This window comes from Neofelis nebulosa, chromosome 4 (genome assembly GCF_028018385.1).
Source record: "Neofelis nebulosa isolate mNeoNeb1 chromosome 4, mNeoNeb1.pri, whole genome shotgun sequence".
Lineage (NCBI taxonomy): Eukaryota > Metazoa > Chordata > Mammalia > Carnivora > Felidae > Neofelis > Neofelis nebulosa.
The window spans coordinates 154,885,507-154,904,754 of record NC_080785.1 but is presented as its reverse complement, the minus strand read 5'-3'; the positions used below and the strand labels follow the sequence as shown (position 1 = coordinate 154,904,754).

The window sequence follows — 19,248 nt, the reverse complement described above, 5'->3', positions numbered from 1 at the left end:
CTGTGACACCTGAAATGGCTGCGTGGTCACAAGGTGCCACTCCGCAGTGTGGCCAGCAGAGAAGAAACCTGGGCCTCTGACGACAGAACGCGGACTGTCTCTTGCTTGAGGGTCACCCTCTTTTGCCTCTTGTTCCCTGAAGGAACAAATGACAAACGGGTTTGAGTTGGGGTTTTCAGCTACTTGCAACCTTGATCTTGCAGAGCCTGCAGGAGGCCAACCCACCACCATCTTATTTTACTGAGGGAAGAAAGAAGGCCCAGAGGGACAGCCATGTGTCCAGGTTTCAAAGCTAAGTCATGGCAGTGTGACTCAGGAGACCGGCCATCCCTTCTAACACAGCCCTCATCCTGTCATACCGCAGCTTCTAGAATCTTCAGCCTTGCCCTGCCCCGGCCCAGCCCAGAGCCTTCTCTGTAGTCAGATGTGTCTATGGAAGCTCACCTGGTTGGAATCCAAAAGGCAATATTCCATCTAATTAAGCAACTGTAAGCAGGAAGGCTGTATCTCCGGAGCCTATCTGTGTTTTGTGATGAGTCTTTATAAACCCTCGCTGGCTGTTGTGACGGGTGCCGGGGAGGTTGCTGAGACCTCGGTAAACAGGGTCCTGCTGGGCCACAGTGGGGGCTGTGGCAGTGTCTGTTTATAGAATCCAAAGTCTGCATTTGGATAATTACCTCCATGTAATTGTCAGATTAATGTCACCTGGGCCAGAAGGTCTGTGTTTTGATACTTAAGGAAAGAAAAAACAAAACCCTTTGGAGATGCCCAACGGCTGTGAACTTGAAACAGCCTGACTCCTAAAAATTCGGGAAGCGGCGGCTCGGTGAGGCCAGAGCACAGCCAGCAGGGTGCTGAACAAGCAGGCTTGTGAATGAGGCAGAGGGGAGGCCGACAGAGAACATGTTGATTTTCCTGCTTTCCCCACCCACCCCCACACCCCCAAACACACGCACAAAAGTGTGCAAGTCTTCTGAGAAGCCGGCAGCAGTGGGCTTCTGATCTGGCCCCTCTGTCATAGGCAACCACTGTCGGGAAAAGTGCAAGCTGGAAAATTCAGGAAGAAGAAAGCTGGGGAAAAGCTGCGTCTGAAAAGAAGCTATTTCCTTCTCGAACACCCGAGCGGTCGCTCTTGTTACCCAAGGACAGTAATTTTGCCGCACGGAGGTAAATATCCTTCCCTCGAAGGGCTCCCCAAAGAAACTAAGGCTGGCGGGAGAGGTGCTGACTGCCCCCTACCCACCGCCCAGCCAGACAGAGTGATGCTGATCTGTGCGTGGGGGGCTCCCCCAGCAGGTGCTCCAGGGCGGCATTTCCATCCAGGTGTCAAGGTCGTTTGGAGGGGGTGAGGTCCTCAGGCAGATGCTCTGCGGACAGGTGTGGGGGGCTGTGTATCTTTATGGCTGCTGAGAGGCTCTGAGGGGTGAGTGGTGAGTGTTTGTGGGGAGGAGACAGAGAGTGCGATCAGTCCTGTCCACAAGAGGGATCGTGTGTGTGTGTGTGTGTGTGTGTGTGTGTGTGTGCATGGGCATGAGCACATGCGTTCTCGAACACAAGACTCTGCAGGGATTTATGGGTCCCTGATTTATGGGTCCCTGGTGCTGCGGGAGGGAGCACTAGACCAGGAGTCTAGAGTCATGCTCCTAGAAATATAATGTGAGCTAAACACCTAGCTTATAATTTCCTCGTGGCCACTTTAGAAAAGAATGAAATTAATTTCAAGAATATATTTTATTTAACTCCACCTGTCCCAAATATTATCATTTCAACATACAGTCAATGTAAAAATACATAAACAAGGGACGCCTGGGTGGCTCAGTCAGTTAAGTGTCCGACTTCGGCTCAGGTCATGATCTCACAGTTCGTGGGTTCAAGCCCCGCCTTGGGCTCTGTGCTGACAGCTCGGAGCCTGGAACCAGCTGCAGATTCTGTGTCTCCCTCTCTCTCTCTCTGCCCCTCCCCACTCGTGGTCTGTCTCTCTATCTCTCAAAAATAAATAAACGTTAACAAAAAAGTTTTAAAAATGTGTATATATATGCGTGTGTATATACACATGTATACATGTGTATATATACGTGTGTGTATATACATATGTATACATGTGTATATATATGTGTATGTGTGTGTGTGTGTGTGTGTGTGTGTGTGTATAAATGCGATCCTTTACATTCTTCTTTCTTTTAACAAAGTCTTCGAAACCTGGTGTGTGTTTTACGCTCTCAGCGGCATCTCAGCTTGGGCCAGTCACACATCTAGTGTTCAATAGTCACATGTGGCTCGTGCTTACCATACTGACCGGTGTGGGTTTAGAGACTCGAACTTGATTCCCTGCTCGCTTTCGTTCCAGCTCTGTAGCCCCGAGAAAATTATCTGTGTGGAGCCTCAGTGTTGTCATTGGTATAATGATATCAACAATAGTCCATCTCATGGCAGTTGATTGGTTAGTGTCTTGTGTGTTGCTGGGGACCCAAGGGGCCAAATCAGTGCTGCTGGACTGGCTGGTACAGTGGGGTGTTGGAGCCGGCTCATTCTGGTTTCCAAGAGTGCCTTGTTAAATACTCAGGAATTTCATAAATACTCAGGAGTTTCTCGAAATCAGCCAGGCTAAGAAAACATTTACACCACGGAAATGGGCGAATGCTTCCACATCAGTCCCTGCTCCTCCAGGGTGGATTGTTAAACGTGTGCACCCGCTGAACTTGGGTATATTCGCATGTGATTGAAGCAGTGAGTGTGGACCAGAGGCCGCTTCCCTGGCTCTTTTCCCCTTGCCGAGTCCTCATCGATCTCCACTGAGGTGGCCCCGGCTGTGTGAGCCCCTTTCCCACTGTGAGAGGCAGCACCGAGCTGTAGCGGAGTCCGCGGAGTCTGGAGTGAACCCTGGGTCCACTCTTCGCTGATCTTGTAACTGTGGGCAGGGTATTTAGCCTTTCTGTGTGTGCCTAAGTTTCCTCATCTGTAAAAATAATACAAGCTGAATTTCATAATGCATGTAATTGCCGAATCCCTAGGTAGCACACCTGAAACGAACTTAATAGTATATGTCAACTACAATTAAAAAAGAAAAATAACAGCATCCGAGAAATAGGTTGCTCCTGTTGAGGGGTAAATATCATCCATGGAAAGTGAGAGAAAAGCGCCTGGTACATAGTAAGTGCTCTATCACGGTGCCAATGAGTATCTGCGGATTCTAACTATTGGTCGCTTCCGGCATTCCGGAAGGGGCGGGGCTTATGGCAGGTGGCAGCATCCGGAGGAGGCGCTGGTGAGATGGTGGGGCCACTTTGGGCCTGGGGCGGTCTTTCCTTCCCTCCCATCCTCTCTCTTTCTCATCCTGCCGCAAGAATTGACCACCTACTGTATGTGTGTTCAATGGCGAGGGGATGAGCCCACAAAGCTGAGCAAAGGCTGATCCCTGGCCCTGTCCTCTTGGAGTTTACAAAAGCTCTTCGGGGGCTTCGGTGATTTTTAACAGCGTAAGGAGGTCCCGAGAACAAGAAGTTTGAGAACTGCCGCACTAGGGTATAATGGACAGGCCATTGACATGGAGGCCAGAGGGCTTGACCCAGGTTCTAGCTCTGTGACATCTTATTGGGTTTCTAATCCGTGGCCTCCGCTTCTTTCTCTGTACAACCGGAGCGATAATGTGGATCACTGTCCCGGCCACCTCCAGGGCTATACAGTCTTTGTGATGCACATGGAATTTCATTCTTGCTCTTCTCACCAAAAGTGATATATTTTCCGTATTGATTAATAGTTCTTATATATATTTTTAATGTTCATTTATTTTTGAGAGAGAGAAAGAGAGAGAAAATGAGTGGGGAAGGGGCAGAGAGAGAGGGAGACACAGAATCTGAAGCAGGCTCCAGGCTCTCAGCTGTCAGCACAGAGCCTGATGCAAGGCTCGAACTCACGAACGGCGAGGTCATGACCTGAGCAGAAGTCGGACGCTTTACCGACTGAGCCCCCCGGGGCGCCCCTATAGTTCTTATCATTTTTACTGGCTGCTTGTTAGTTCTCCAAGTAGATGAAAATAAGCACATTTTGAAGATAGCTAATTTCTATACATCGTGGTACTTGCAAAATAGTGACAAGCCAGCCCACCAAGGTGACCTGTGAAGCGTCACTTTATACCTTCGTGGCTTGGAAGAAGGGGCCATTCCTTAACTCAAGTGGGTAGTGGGGAGGGTGTTGCTCTCTTTACCAAACACTTACGCTCCTATTTCAAGTACTTTTGGAAAACATGGGTGATTGGAAGTCAGGTGAAAAAAAAAAACCCTACTGATTTCAGGGTTCTTATTCAAAATCTATTCCTTTTCTTCCTCCCCGGTGGCAATATTTTTAGGATTGCTGGGGAACTCCGGATAAAGATGGGTTTAGGACTCCATTTGTCTCTTCACACTGATTCACTCAACAAATATTTATTGAGCAACCACTACATGTCAGGTATGGCAGAAGGCTATTGGGATCCAGAGAAAAAGGAACGTCTTTGTTCTCAGGGCATCGAGGTGATGCAGGTGTATGAACAACCAAATATCATCAGTGCTGTGGTGGTCAGCGTGGGACATAGGAAGGAAAGTGTAGGTCTGACATTCACTCATTCACTGATTGTATTAGCTATCTATTGCTGGGTAACAAATTGCCCCAATAGTTGACTATCTAAAACAACAATGATTATTATTACAAAGTTTTGGTAGGTCAGGAAATCAGAAGCAGTTTGGCTAGGTGGTTTTGGCTTGAGGTCTCTCAGGATGTTGATGTCAGGATGTCAGCCAGAACTTAGTCACCTGAAGCCTTGACTGGAACTCAAGGATCTGTTTCCAAAATGGCCCTCCTCACATGGCTGTTGGCAAGAGGTATCCGTTTCTTACTATTGAACCTGGACTGCTCCAGTGTCCATGACTTTGGCAGCTGGCTGCCCCAGAGCAAGTGATCCTAGAAAAGGAGGTTGAGGCCACAATATCTTTTATGATCGAACCCTAGAAATCATAGACCATCTCTTCCACCATATTATATTGGTACCAAAGCATAGGAGGGGACTACCTGAGGGGTAAATAACAGGAAGGGAGATCATTGGGAGCCACCTTGGGGGCTAGCTGCCACATTGGTTCATTGAATCATGCAACTGCCATTTGTTAAACACCGTCCAGGAGTGATACTGTGCTCAGGACTGGGGATACCAACATGGTTTCAATTATATTCAGGGACTGAGTCTGCTCAGTTTTGTATCTCTGGTGCCTGGAACACAGAACGTCTCATTAAAGGCTCATTTGTTCATCAGAAGGAAGCAAAACGTAGGAGTTGGACCTCCAGAGCCCATCTGTTTAGGTTCAAATCTAGCCTCTTCCTTCCAGCTCTGATTCTTTTCTGATAAATCTTGTTTAGCCAGAGGTTGGTTTCTGTTGCCTGCAGCTAAGAATCCTAACTGATACACTTGGTTTTTCTGCTAATCGCCTTTGACTAGCTCAGAATCCAATCCAGAATCCCCATGTTGCATTTAGTTTTTGTTTCCTTAACCTCCTTTAATCTGGGAGAGGTTCTCAGTCTTGCCTTGTCTTTTATGACCTTGGCACTTCTGAAGAGTACTGGTTGAGCATTTTTGTAGAATGTCCCTCGATTTGCGTTTGTCTGAGGTTTTCTTGTGATTAGGTTGAGGTGATGCCTTTTGGACAAGAATACCAGAAGTGACATTGTGAATGCTCTCAGGGATGCGTGATATCAACATGTCATTACTGGTAATGTTGACGTTGATCCCTTGGTTAAGGTGATGGGTGTCTGCTTGATTTCTATTTTCCCCTTTGTATTGAGTAATTATCTTGAGTCTATGGAAATATCCATTTCTCATTCATTGGCCCACAGATTTTAGCAGCCATTGATGATACTTTCGGACAACAGTTATTGCTGTGCTGTTTGCCTCTTGGTTTCCTGTTTCTATCATTCCTTCTACATTTATTAATTGAAATTCTGCTGTAAAGTAGAACTGTTCCTTCTTATTTATTTATTCAAATATTTACTTAATCAGTGTGGACTTGTGGATGTTTTCTTTTTTCCTATGGGTTATAATTCATTACTATGATTATTCGTTGCTCAAATTATCTCAGATTTGGCCATTGGGAACTCTTTGTTTTAAAAAAAATTTTTAATGTTTACTTATTTTTGAGAGAGAGAGAGAGAGAGACAGAATGCAATTAGGGGAGGGGCAGACAGAGAGGGAGACACAGAATCCAAAGCATATTTCAGGCTCTGAGCTGTCAGCACAGAGCCCAACACAGGGCTCAAACTCACAAACCGGGAGATTATGACCTGAGCCAAAACCAGATGCTCAACTGACTGAGCCACCCAGGTGCCCCAGGAATTATTTGTTTTTTAAAAGTTTATTTATTTATTTTGAGAGAGAGAGAGAGAGAAAGAGGGAGAGAGAGCATGAGCAAGGGAGGGGCAATGAGAGAGGGAGAGACAGAATCCCAAATTGGCTCCTTGCTGACAGTACAGAGCCCAATGCAGGACTTGATCTCACACACCATGAGATCATGATCTGAGCTGAAATCAAGAGTTGGATGTTTAATTGACTGAGCCACCCAGACGCTTTGGCCATTGGGAGCTCTTAAGTTGGTTCTTATATATGTGGGATAATTTTTTAAAAATCTCTATTTTTTATTATAAAAGTAATACATGCCTGGGTGGAGGGTACATGGGACCTTTCTGTACTATTTTTGCAACGTCCTATAAATCTATAATTATTTCAAAAAGAAAGTTAAAAATAGTAATATATGCTCATTGTAAAAAAAAAAAAGTTCAGGAAGTACAGAAAAATATAAAAATCGTTATCTCATCCCTTAGACATAATCTCTGTCTGTATTCTATTTTTTTTTCTCTCCAGACTTTTTCCTTATCATTTTAAATGGTATCATAACACAATTAAGGCAACTCTGAGACCAACATGTTAGCTTTGTAATGGAGAAAATACAGGCCAGGAAGACGGGAATTAATAAAACAGTAACACTACCAGCCCTGACTTCTGTGTCTGCCACCTGCTCCCAGGCCCTCCTGGTGCTGTGCCTCATCTAATTCCTGCCCCTGGGTGGGGTAGGGTGAGCAATACTGATCAGACAGGGTATCAGAGGGTCTCGATCTATGAAGTCAGGGAGAAAAAGGTATCATTATTGGTTCGTAGAAACAGAAGGAGGTAAAGCCAATAAATTCAGGAGAATGCACACAGGTCAGGCCGACTCTGCAGAGAGAGGAGAGAGAGAGAGAGAGAGAGAGAGAGAGAGGGAGAGAGAAAGAGAGGTGGGGGAGAGACAGAGATTATTACAGGGAGAGAAAAAAAGGAGAAAAACAGAAAACGTCGAATTTTTACATTCTTGCTACTAGGAAACCAGGCAGCCAAGAACTCAGTGGGTGTTTAACCAAACAGACTTAAGGTTTAGGTCAAGGATGGACTTCCCACCTCCACTCCGGGTTGCCCTGACAACCTCCTCCTTCTGGTATTGACATTATTGCGAGAAAGAAGGAAAAAATAGGCAGATGAAGTCATTAGAGGCGGAACCAACTGTGATCTGGCTTGCTTCATCATGCGGGCAGGTCCAGGGGGAGCCCAGGAGAGGCACAGGGCTCTTGGGCTGGGGCTGCAGACAGGGGCATGGCAGTGGCGGACTTGAGCCTGTGGGCTGGACACTGAGGCTTCTCTGAAATTCGGGTGAAGCCGGTCAGTGTAAATTAAATCCCAGTGGTTGTGTATCCTCATTGTCTCCCCTGCTCTCGGAACTAGTCAAGGATGCTTAGAAGAAAACCTATGACCCCAACTTGGGAAATGGCCACCATTCCCTCTTCCAGATGGCCTCAGTTACCACATCAACCTGGACCTTAGAGCCCTCTCTTTGTTTCCAGCACCCAAGAAGGTTGGGACCATCAGAGGGATGGTCCTAACCAGTAGTTACTACTCTCTTCTCTTTCCAGAGAGGGAAACTGAGGCTGAGACAGTCAGTAACTTGCCGAAAATCACAAAGCTAAGAAGTGTTCAGGAATTCAAACCCAGATCTGATCAAGTCAAGGTACGTGCTTGGTAAGTACCTCACCCTGTGGTACAGAGCAGTGGTTCTCAAACTGGAGCTTGTGGAAGGAATCCCCGACAGGGCTTGTTAAAGCACAGGGTGCTGGGCCCCCACCCCCGTTTCTGATTTGGTAGATGTGGGGTATGGCTGGACAATTTGCATTTCTCATAAATTTCCAGATGGTGTTGATGCTGGTGATCTGGGGACCGCATTTTGAGACGTGCTTACATAAAGCAAACCATTTAGCCCTTGAACCTCAAATACAGTCTTTTTTTTTTTTTTTTTCAAAGATTTTATTATTTTTTTTTTTAATTTTTTTTCCAACGTTTTTTATTTATTTTTGGGACAGAGAGAGACAGAGCATGAACGGGGGAGGGGCAGAGAGAGAGGGAGACACAGAATCGGAAACAGGCTCCGGGCTCCGAGCCATCGGCCCAGAGCCCGACGCGGGGCTCGAACTCACGGACCGCGAGATCGTGACCTGGCTGAAGTCGGACGCTCAACCGACTGCGCCACCCAGGCGCCCCTCAAATACAGTCTTTATAGAATAAAGAGGACTAGATTTGCAGTCTTTGATTGTGTTCTCAGGTCTTTATGTGTTTCCAGATGTGCTTTAGCCAGGGGGCAGGGATAAGAGGATTGAGGGAGTTTATTTTATTTTATATTTATTTATTTATTTATTTATTTATTTATTTATTTATTTATTTATGTATTTATTTATTATTTTATGTTTTATTTATTTTTGAAAGAGAGAGAGAGGGAGGGGGGAGAGAGAGAGAGAGAGAGAGAGAGAGAGAGAGAGAGAGAGAGAGAGAATGAGTGGGGGAGGGGCAGAGAGAGAGGGAGACAGAATCAGAAGCAAGCTCCAGGCTCGGAGCTGTCAGCACAGAGCCTGACCCGGGGCTCGAGCTCATGAACAGCGAGATCGTGACCTGAGCTAAAGTCGGATGCTCAACCGACTGAGCCACCCAGGTGCGCCAAGGGAGTTTAAATCATGGAGAGTTCGGGACCCCCATCCTTCCTTCAAGTAGCTCCCTCATACCTCTTCACATATTAGGGTTCTGTGTGAAATTTTATTAGAAAAGGGGTTCCTGTGATGAAACACAAAGAGTTTATCAACTTCTGAACTAAAAAAGATGTCAAAATGCCATTTGTTCCTATTATCTATTGCTGTGGCTTAAAACAACAATTTTTTTAATATATGATTCTGTGGGTCAGGAATCTGGGCAGACCTATTCCTCGGGGTGCCCACGAAGGTTACCCAGTGCCATACATCTGGTGTCCCGGCTGATCTGGAGGGCCCAAGATGGCGTCATTCACATGTCTGGAGCCTCATTGGGGGTGGCTGGAAGGCTGGACTCAGTAGTCACTACAGACTGGAACATCTATCTATCTGTGGCTGCTCTAGCATTGGGGTCTCAGGGGTGTTGGACTTCACAATGGCTTAGGGCCCAGAGCAAGTGTTCCAAGAGGCAGAAAGCAGAAGGCACCAGTCTCTTTAAGGCCCAGGCCTAGCAGCCACCATGGCATTATTTTGCCGTCTTCTGTTTACCAGCAAGGTCAACGGAGCTCCCCAGCCCCAGATTCCCAGGGAGGGGACATCCACCCCACTTCCCCATGGGTGGAATGTTTTGTCGCTATCTTTGAACTGGACCTGACAAGCCTCATCCACACTTGGACGTTATTTGGCTGATGAGACCCTGGTCCTTGCGCCAGGTGTGGTAAAGGGATGTGAGTTGCAGGGGTGAAGGTATTTTGCATGGGGAAAAAATGATAATTGGAGGGTGGAGTTTAACATGTCCTAGAACGCCTGCTTTCGAAGTCAGTCATCTTGCTGGAGGGAGAAGATGGGCTTCCAGCCTCATGGAGAAGTCCGTGGAGAGAGAAACCCGGTCCCCCATCTCCACCCCAACAGCCCAGCCGAGCTCCCAGCCCACAGCCAGCACTGACTCGCCGCTGTGTGAATGAGTCATCTAGGAAGGTTTGGTTCCTCCAGCCCCAGGCGAGCTCCTTAGCCGACACCATATGGAGTGACATGACACCAAATCGAGCACTGTGATGGTTAATGTTATGTGTCAACTTGGTTGGGTCATGGTGCCCAGGTATTTGGTCAGACGTTATTCCGGATGTTTCTGTGAAAGTGCTTTATGGTTGAAATCAACCATTAAATCAATGGACTTTCGCTAAAGCAGATTCCCCTCCGTGATGTGGGTGGGTCTCGTCCAATCGATTGAAGGCCTTTATAGAACAAAGACTGACCTCCCCGAGTGAGAAGGACTTCTGCCAACAGACAGCCTTTGGACTCAAACTGCATCTCAGCTCCATGGAACACCAGTGTTTGATGAATATTAATAAGTCCTCCGCAATTAAAATAATGGTTCCATGGTCAATAAGTTTTGGGGAAACCCTTTGCCAAATGATGCTGTAAGGTCTCTGCATCGTAGAACTTCTCGTAATTTGGCATGGATCTTTCTCTGTATAGCACCTCTGTAGCCTGGGGGGAGGCTGATGTGGGCTTGTTGTGAGCTTTCTGACAGCAGATCTTTATTCTGTTTTGAAAGTGGGTCACCCTGGTCAGTTTCCCCTTCTTTCAGAGGGTCTCATTTATGGGAGAAAAAGGGGGTCTTCTTCTCAGGTGAAGGGAAAGTGATGTGTTGCTTTGTTCTCTTCCATCAGAGTGGCACTGTGGGCCCATGAGGGAAGACTTCTCAGTGTGAGAGCAGCTGCCCCAGTTCAGCCCTCCCCCAGCTCCTTAGGCCTGCCCCTTCTGCAAAGGAGTTTGGACCACTCCGTTAGATATTCTAGAGCAGAACCAATGAATTATTTACTGTTGTCAAAGGATGCTAATGAGATGCTAATGAATACATTAGTGTAATTTCAAGGCAATTCCTGGAGACTTCTTTCCACTCAGGGCTACTGGCTCTGCCCCCTACTGGCCTTGGGAGGTAGGAGTTGGCAAAAGAGTCAAGGAACTGAAGACTTCCCAGGCAGCTAGCTGTTCCTGACCGTGGAGGCCAGAGGACTTCAGAAATTGCTTTTCTTGCCCTGCATCTTCCTAGATGTAGTTTTGAGGATGTGAAGAATGGACATCCAGAAGATTGTTTTACAACCACACAAGCAGGACAGCACTCAAATCACTTCCTCCAGGATGTCTTCCCCAATCTATCTCTATTTCCTGTACTCTCCTTCCTCTCCAGGCTGAAGGATATGTCCATCCTCTATGTGTTCCATACTCCCTATTCTTTTTTTTTAAGACTTTATTTTTAAGTAATCTCTATACCCAACATGGGGCTTGAGCTCACAACTCCGAGATCAAGAATTGCACACTCCATCGACTGAGCCAGCCAGGCACCCCCTTAGTCCCCATTCTTACTGCCATCACAGATTAAGGGGAAGGGGGGGTTCAATTGTCTGTCTCCACCATTAGCCCTGAGCTCTTGAGAATGTGCATTTAGTGTCTTAAAAAAATTTTTTTCTAATGTTTATTTTTGAGAGAGAGAGAGAGAGAGCACGAGCAGGGCAGGGGCAGAGAGAGAGGGAGACACAGAATCTGAAGCAGGCTCCAGGCTCTGAGCTGTCAGCACAGAGCCCAACGTGGGGCTCATACCCACGAACCACGAGATCATGACCTGAGCTGAAGTTGGACACTTAACTGACGGAGCCACCCAGGCTCCCAGTGTCTTTTTTTCTCCTTATCTGCAGGACAGAAGCTGGTGCTTGGCCTGTACAAGCTGTTCAGACATTGATGGGTTGAATTGAATTGTTCATGTGTGGTTAGTTCGATTCAGAAGGAAACTTGGTTATTTTGAGAGGGATTTGTCTTTGCCTTCGGATCTGCTAAGCAAATTTGACATGTAAGCAAGACTCAGGTGGAGAGCTGTTAACATTCTTTAAAAAATCTTTCCCAAGCACTTTGGCAACCTCCGTTTGATGAACAGCTGGCTAATTTCATGTAATTTAAATGTATTTATAAGTAAGTCCAATAGGACCAATTTCTATCTGGCAAAATCTATTAGCTTGTCTTTTATGGTATGGCCTTAGAAGCCATTTGTTTTCTTTTCATTTCACTTCTTTCCTCCCTCCCTCCCCTCTCCCTTCTTTCTTGCCTTGTGTCCTTCCTCCCTCCTTCCTCCTCCCTCCCTTCCTTTCTTCTTCTTAAGGTATTATTATGCAAGCTTCCCACTCATTCATGTGGACTTTTGCTCCCAAATTTGACAGAATAAGCAAGTATTGGGAAGCGTATCAGTGGCCATGTTTCTTGTCTTTACTTCTGTGTCGCTCTGATGTCATAACTGACTGTGTTACACCAGAGATACCAGTTAGCTCTTGGTACTCACAGGGCAGGCCATGGGCTGACAGCACCAGCATCTCCCGGGAGCCTGCTAGAAATGCAACATCTCAGGCCCACCCCAAACTTTCTGATCCCTGGGTGATCCATACGCACATACACGTTTGACAAGCAGAGGTTCAACTAACCCTTTTGACAAGCAGAGGTTCAACTAACCCTGTCTCATACCTTCTGGATGATGTGGGGACTGAGCCAGGGGAAAAGTATTGAAAACATACTTCTTTGCGATTTGTCAGCACTAAGCAGCCTACACCTTTACTGGACCTGCACACTGGCCACGTTGCCTTGCCTGCCCCGCCCTGAGCTCCTGGGAGGGGCAGCCTCACCTACAGTACTAAGGGCTGCCATTACATTGTGCCAACTGCTTTCCATGCATTCTCTCGTTCAGTCCTTACAACAGATCTGTGAGGAAGGTGCCACACACCTGTTCCCCTTGACAGATAACAAAGCTGGAGATTAGAGAGGTGAAATGGTTTGCTTTCGGCCACCCAGCTTGGTGCGGTACCAGGCCAGTAACAAGGATCCTGTAATTGAGAGCTCTTAGCATCCTCCTCCTCTTTCTGGGGCCAGGGTGGTCAAGATTTAAACAGCTACAGAACAGTCCGGTTGGCTGATAAACCACATCTTGGTGGTCATCCTGTCTTTTCAACCCTTTGTGCCCAAGAGAACGGCATTTCCCTACCTGGGGCTGAGGGCCAGGGATAATAAATATCTCGTTGCCTGCCGCATCCCAAGACCCCTCGCTCTTCGTCTTCTACATTCTTCTCCTTCTCATCCTTCTCCTCAGTCTTCTCCTCCTCTTTCTCCTTCTGGTCTTCTTCTGCTTCTCCTCTTCCTTCTGTGCCTCTTGTCAAGCACTTGAACATGGCTGAGCTTCTCTTTCTTTCCCCCTGCCCTCCTTTCACCCTGGGCTCCAGGTAGAGAATTCAGATGCTGCTGCTGCTGGTGATGGTGACGGTGATGCTCATTGATGATGATCATGGTGATGGTGTGGTGATGGGTGGCTGGCTGATGGTGATGGTGATGCTGATGGTGATGGTGATGCTGATGGTGATGGATGATGGTGCTGACGGTGATGCTTATGGTGGTGGTGATTTTGTTGTTGTTGTTTTGCCAAATGGGATTTTCAGTCCCTCATCTCCCTTTATCATTCTTATCTTCCACCCTGGTAGGAGAGAGGTCGTTCAGTAGAAGAACATGAAACTCTGCCACAAAAGGCAGTCAGTCTTAGGGAGAGAAAGGGTGGCTTGTCGTGTAGATTTAGAAACTCTGTGGGTGGGTGGAGGGTCACGAAGGGTAAAAAAAGTCTACATGGAATGAGGAGGGAGGAGAGAGGGTGCCAGAAAGGAGGGACTCTAGGTGCTTCTCAGACACATATTCTGCTTGGTCTGAAAGGTGACTAGTAGGAAAAGGATAGATATGTTTGCCACCCTCTCAGCTTGGGGTGTGTTTGTCAGCAGCCATTGGGGAGCCACTTCAGATGAAGGACCTGTCAGCAAATCCTGCTAGCCACTACAGGACATTGAGGGGCAACTGCATTATTGTTACCATTAATATCAGCCCACCAGTTCCCGGGCTCCCTGCGTGTGCGTAGCCCTTGTTAATTCTTTACATACAAGGTCTCTACACCCCGTAAATTGGGCAGAGTGGGAAACTGAGGCCTATGCTGTCTCTTATTTGTCTGCTGTGCAACTTGGGCTGTAAAACACTAAGCTGGACCTCAGGGAGTAACACACAACTTGTGTTCTCTGTGTATAAAACTCTACTGCTGATCGACAATCAGAGGAGTATGATTGTTGGCTTAGTTAATTTATTGTCTACTTGGGAGGGAAAGACATGTGCACATAAATTCAAGGGCTAGTTAATTGTACAAGAACGCAAGAGATGCCAAAAGATGGTATGACTAAAGGCCAAATTAAAGCCAGAGGTGTAGGGGCTATAAGAGCTTATTAACATTTATTTATTAAAATTGCAGAAACCACCAAGAGATGGGCAAGATACATTTCATGCATTTGCAAATAAATCCATGTCCCCTATAGCCCACTCTTAGACCAGCAATAACAAATTCGAGTATATTCCAGGCAAATTAAATTCAATACAGATCTTCCTGGACTTACTGTGGGGTTATGTCTCAAGAAACCCATCACATGTTGAAAATGTTGTAAGTCGACAAATGCACTTATTTATTTTTTAAAATACTTTTCAATGTTTATTTATTTTTGAGAGAGCACGCAAAAGCACGAGTAGGGGAGGGGCAGGGAGAGAGAGACACACAGAATGTGAAGCAGGCTCCAGGCTCTGCACGGGGCTCCGACCCACGATCCGTGAGATCATGACCTGAGCCGAAGTCGGACGCTTGACCAACTGAGCCACCCGGGCGCCCCAAGTCAGAAATGCACGTAGCACACCTAACCCACTGAACGTCACAGCTTAGGCTGGCCGAATTTAAACATGCTCAGAACACTTACATGAGCCTACAGTCTACTTGATAATATAGTGCTAAATAGCTCATGTGATTTATTGAATACTGTCCCGAAAGTGAAAAACGGGAAGGTTGTAGGGGTGCAGGATGGTTGTCAGTGTGGTGGTTGTTCACCCTCATGACCTCGGGGCTGACTGGGAGCTGTGGTCACTGCACCTGCCCGGCATCCTGTGAGAGGACCAGACTGCATAGCATTAGCCCGGGAAAATATCAACATTCAAAATTCAAAGTACACTTTCTACTGAATGCATATCGCTTTCTCACCATTGTCAAGTCAAAAAATCATAGGTAGAACCATCGTATGTCAGGGACCATCTGTACTGTTTTATACATTCAGTATTTCTTCAAATAGGATTATCTGTTTCTAGAAGCAATCACAAGGCCTAAGAAGATTTGCAGCAACGGAAAGGATTCTTTGTCTCCCCTGTAATGAACAGATTAAAAACTTAATCCCAAGGTCCGCTTCTGTGTCCAAGTATAATTGTGGCGTGAGTCACTCCAAATGGGTTTTCTCATGAACACGCAAGCCCTATTATAAATGGCACTTTTTTGATGGGGGGAAACCCCACATTTAAAAAGTCAACAAAAGAGGTCACTTTCAGCAGACTCTGTACCCTGGAAGGGATGACCAAAATGGGTGCTTTTTAATATGAAGCACCTAGGAAAATGCTGATTTTACTCCAGGCCCCTCAAGGTCAAGACTGCTTTGTGGCAACCTTCAGAAAGACATCTGATCTTAGTTTCCTAGTTTCCTATTTTCTCAGTTTCTTAGTTCCTGACCTTTCTGACGCTGGTTCTGGAAAGATTATCATGAGTCCTTTGGCCCCTCAATGCTACGTTTGACTTTCATTCAGCTCAGCAAGAACTGTTAAAGAATTATCCATGACACTTGTTAAAATGATGAGGGGGACTTTGATGAGAGAGGTAGGGACCGCTGCAATGGGGTTTTGCAATACAGATGGGGGACTAGGCTCAGCTGTGACTATAACAAGGAAAAGTGGGAATTTAGAGCCAAGGACGAGGGTGTGAGGGGTCAGTGGATGAGCTGAGATATAATCAAGGAAGCCGGCTGGCCTCAGCAGGTCCAGAAAACTAAAACATTTACCCAAAGCCCCATGTGCCAGGCACCAAGGGAGGCATTTTACGTGGGTTGTTGTACTTAATTGTGACACCATCTGGGCAAAGCCAATGCCATTATTGTTGAAGGCGGGAAAAGCAAGGGTAGGGGATCTGTCCAAGGTCACACAGCCAGCGAGTGACTACACTACGATTCTACCCCGGATCTGCCTCCCTCCTGAGCTTATTCATTTGGCAAGGTGTCACTGAGGGTGTGCGCAAGCTTCAGTTCCGGTCCTGGGGTGCCTGGGTGCCTCAGTCGGATAAGCTCCTGACGTCGGTTCAGGTCGTGATCTCACCGTTCACGAGTTCGAGCCCCGCCTTGGGCTCTGTGCTGACAGCTCGGAGCCTGGAGCCTGCTTCGGATTCTGTGTCTCCCTCTCTGCTCCTCCTCCACTCCTACTCTGCCTCTCTCTCTCCAAAAAATAAATAAAACAAAAACAATTTTTGGTTTTTTTGAAGATTCAGTTCCGGTCCTCAAGGAGCTTCCTCTCTGGTGGCAATATCACCGATGCACATGCATTCCATGCCATTTCCTCCTCGCCTGAAGGGGGCCCGTAATAGACAGGAGATCTATTTCTTTCCTGTACCATCTTGGCACTTAGCAGTGTGCATAGACCAACTCCTTACAGTCAATAAAAGTAACAAATGCCATTTGTTGATTGTACACTCTGTCTGGAACTTGGCAAAGCACTTTACATAATAACTTCATTAAAAGATTTTTCATCCTCCGAGCAACCTAATAGGTGGGCACAATAATCCTCATTTTACAGACTGAGCAGCTGAGGCTCAGGGGGGCTGAGGAGCTGGCCCACAATCCTTCATCTTGAAAGCAGCGCAGAGCTGAGCTTCAAAGCCCGGCTGTCTCCGCTCCTGGCACGTGCTCTTGACCACTCACTATGACGTCACAAAGGCCGGGCCGCTCCCATTTGCTCTCCATCTACAGTGGACTCATGTCGTTCATGGCAATTTTGTTCTAAAAAGTCACCCGAGCACTGTATGGGCCAAGACTGAAGCTTTGCTCCTAAGGAAAATACAGGGTTATGTTCCTGAAAGCCTCTGGTTCTAAAAACTCTGGTCCTCGAGTTTTTGTCAGCTGATCAATTTCTCGTGTGTGGGTTTCTGCTTAGTGACACATTGTTTCATATACGTTGTTGATTCATTGACGCTGAACTCACGGCCCACAGCCCTGTAATTCGGCCCGAAGGAAAGTTGCCTCACACACGTACTTTGTCCATGAGACACACATCCCAGCTTTATTGTGCTCGGGGACACTAGCCAGCACTTCAGCACTTACTGTCCAGAGCCATTTGAGACAGTGAACTCACCAGTGAAGAGCACAGAAATGCAAAAATCATGGCACGTAACATCCTGGGAAAAGGGCCCTGTTTATAGGACAAGAGCTGAAGCAGGGAGGTAGATTGTCACCTTGTTCCGCCTCAGCTGGGAACGTGCGTGGGACTGGGAGGGGGCACTCAAATTTTTCACCCCTCTGAGTATGTCTGTGAATAACACAAAAGCACCGTGAGTACTGATTTGGGGGGTTACACACAGATTTTAGGGAGGAGATAGATTCACAAATATGGAATCTGTGAATAATGAGGATTGACTATACTTGCCGATTTTGTTATTTTTTTCAAGTTTATTTATTTTTGAGAGAGAGAGCTAGAGCAGGGAAGGGCAGAGAGAGAGAGAGAGAGAGAGAATCCCAAGCAGGCTCCACACTGTCAGCACAGAGCCCCATGTGGGGCTCGAACTCACGAACCATGAGATAATGACCTGAGCTGAAGTTGGACGTTCAACCGACCGAGCCACCCAGGCGCCCCTGTACTTGCCAATTAAAAAAAAAAAAAATTCTTGGGGCGCCTGGGTGGCGCAGTCGGTTAAGCGTCCGACTTCAGCCAGGTCACGATCTCGCGGTCCGTGAGTTCGAGCCCCGCGTCAGGCTCTGGGCTGATGGCTCGGAGCCTGGAGCCTGTTTCCGATTCTGTGTCTCCCTCTCTCTCTGCCCCTCCCCCGTTCATGCTCTGTCTCTCTCTGTCCCAAAAATAAATAAAAAACGTTGAAAAAAAATTAAAAAAAAATTCTTAATGTTTTTATTTATTTTCGAGACAGAGAGAGACGGAGCATGAGCAGGGGAGGGGCAGAGAGAAGGAGACACAGAATCTGAAGCGGGATCCAGGCTCTGAGCTGCCAGCACAGAACCCGACGTGAGGCTGGGACTCACGGGAGTGTGAGATCATGACCTGAGCTGAAGTCGGATGCTCAACCGAATGAGCCACCCAGGCACCCCATGTACTTGCCAATTTTAAGAGATTGCATTTAAGGAGTGCCTGAGTGGCTCAGTCAGTTGAGTGTCTCACTCTTGATTTGGGCTCAGGTCATGATCTCATGATTTGTGTGATTGAGCCCCATGTCGGGCTCTGCACTGACGGTGTGGAGCCTCCTTGGGATTCTCTCTCTCCCTCTCTCTCTGCCCCTCCTATGTTTGCATGCTCACCCTCTCTCTCTCTCTTTCAAAGTAAGTAAATATTTTTAAAAAAAATTTAAAAAAGATTGCATTGGAAAGACATGTACTGAATGCCCACTGTGTGCTGTCCACAGTGGCAGATAGATAAATAGGACAAGGTAAAGAGACTATTGCAACGGTCCAGGTGAAAGGGGAGGGGAGCCTCCGCTGGGGGGTTGTGCCGGGCAAAAGCGGAGGGCTGGGGAAATCTACCTGAGGGTAAAGGTAACAAAACCTGGAGACTGATTCCATGTGGAGGGAAGGAGAATGGGCCATGTCCTTGTCAGTTGGGTAGGTGGGTATTAGCAGGATACTTTCTGTTACGATAAATAGAAAACCCCCGTTGAATTGGCGTGAACAACGAAGGGCCTCCCAGGCTCCTGTGCGTGGGAAGTTGAAAGGTGAGCGAGCCTCGGGCAGGGCTGGATCTGGCAGATCCTTCTGTGGCAACAGGACCCGTTACCTCTCCTGCCTCCAGTCTTAGCAGGCTCTCCTTGTGTGCCTCTGGAACGGTTGAGGCAGCTCCTAAGGTTTTTATTCCCACACAGCAAGAAAGAGAATCCAGGTTCTAGTGTTCCCAGCAGAAGGCTTCTGTGCTGCCCTCTGAGAACTCTGGCTTAGGTCAAGTGCGTGCCTGAACTGTCTCCATGGTCAGGGGACGGAATGAACAGATTGGATTAAGCCAGACCTCAGACCTGAGGGATGAGAGGTCACGCCCACAAGACTAAATGGCTCAAAA

General features: G+C 47.1%; 1 protein-coding gene across 1 annotated transcript in view; it reads left to right on the top strand.

The window, feature by feature from the left end:
- Positions 1-1,056: 1,056 nt before the first annotated feature.
- The window catches only part of LARS2 (leucyl-tRNA synthetase 2, mitochondrial), a 189,493-nt gene continuing 171,301 nt past the window's right edge, over positions 1,057-19,248 (top strand). Inside the window, exons 1-2 of the mRNA XM_058727230.1 lie at positions 1,057-1,167; positions 7,960-8,054. The gene's annotated coding sequence lies outside the window, so the exon portion shown is untranslated. The remainder of the gene's footprint in view (positions 1,168-7,959; positions 8,055-19,248) is intronic.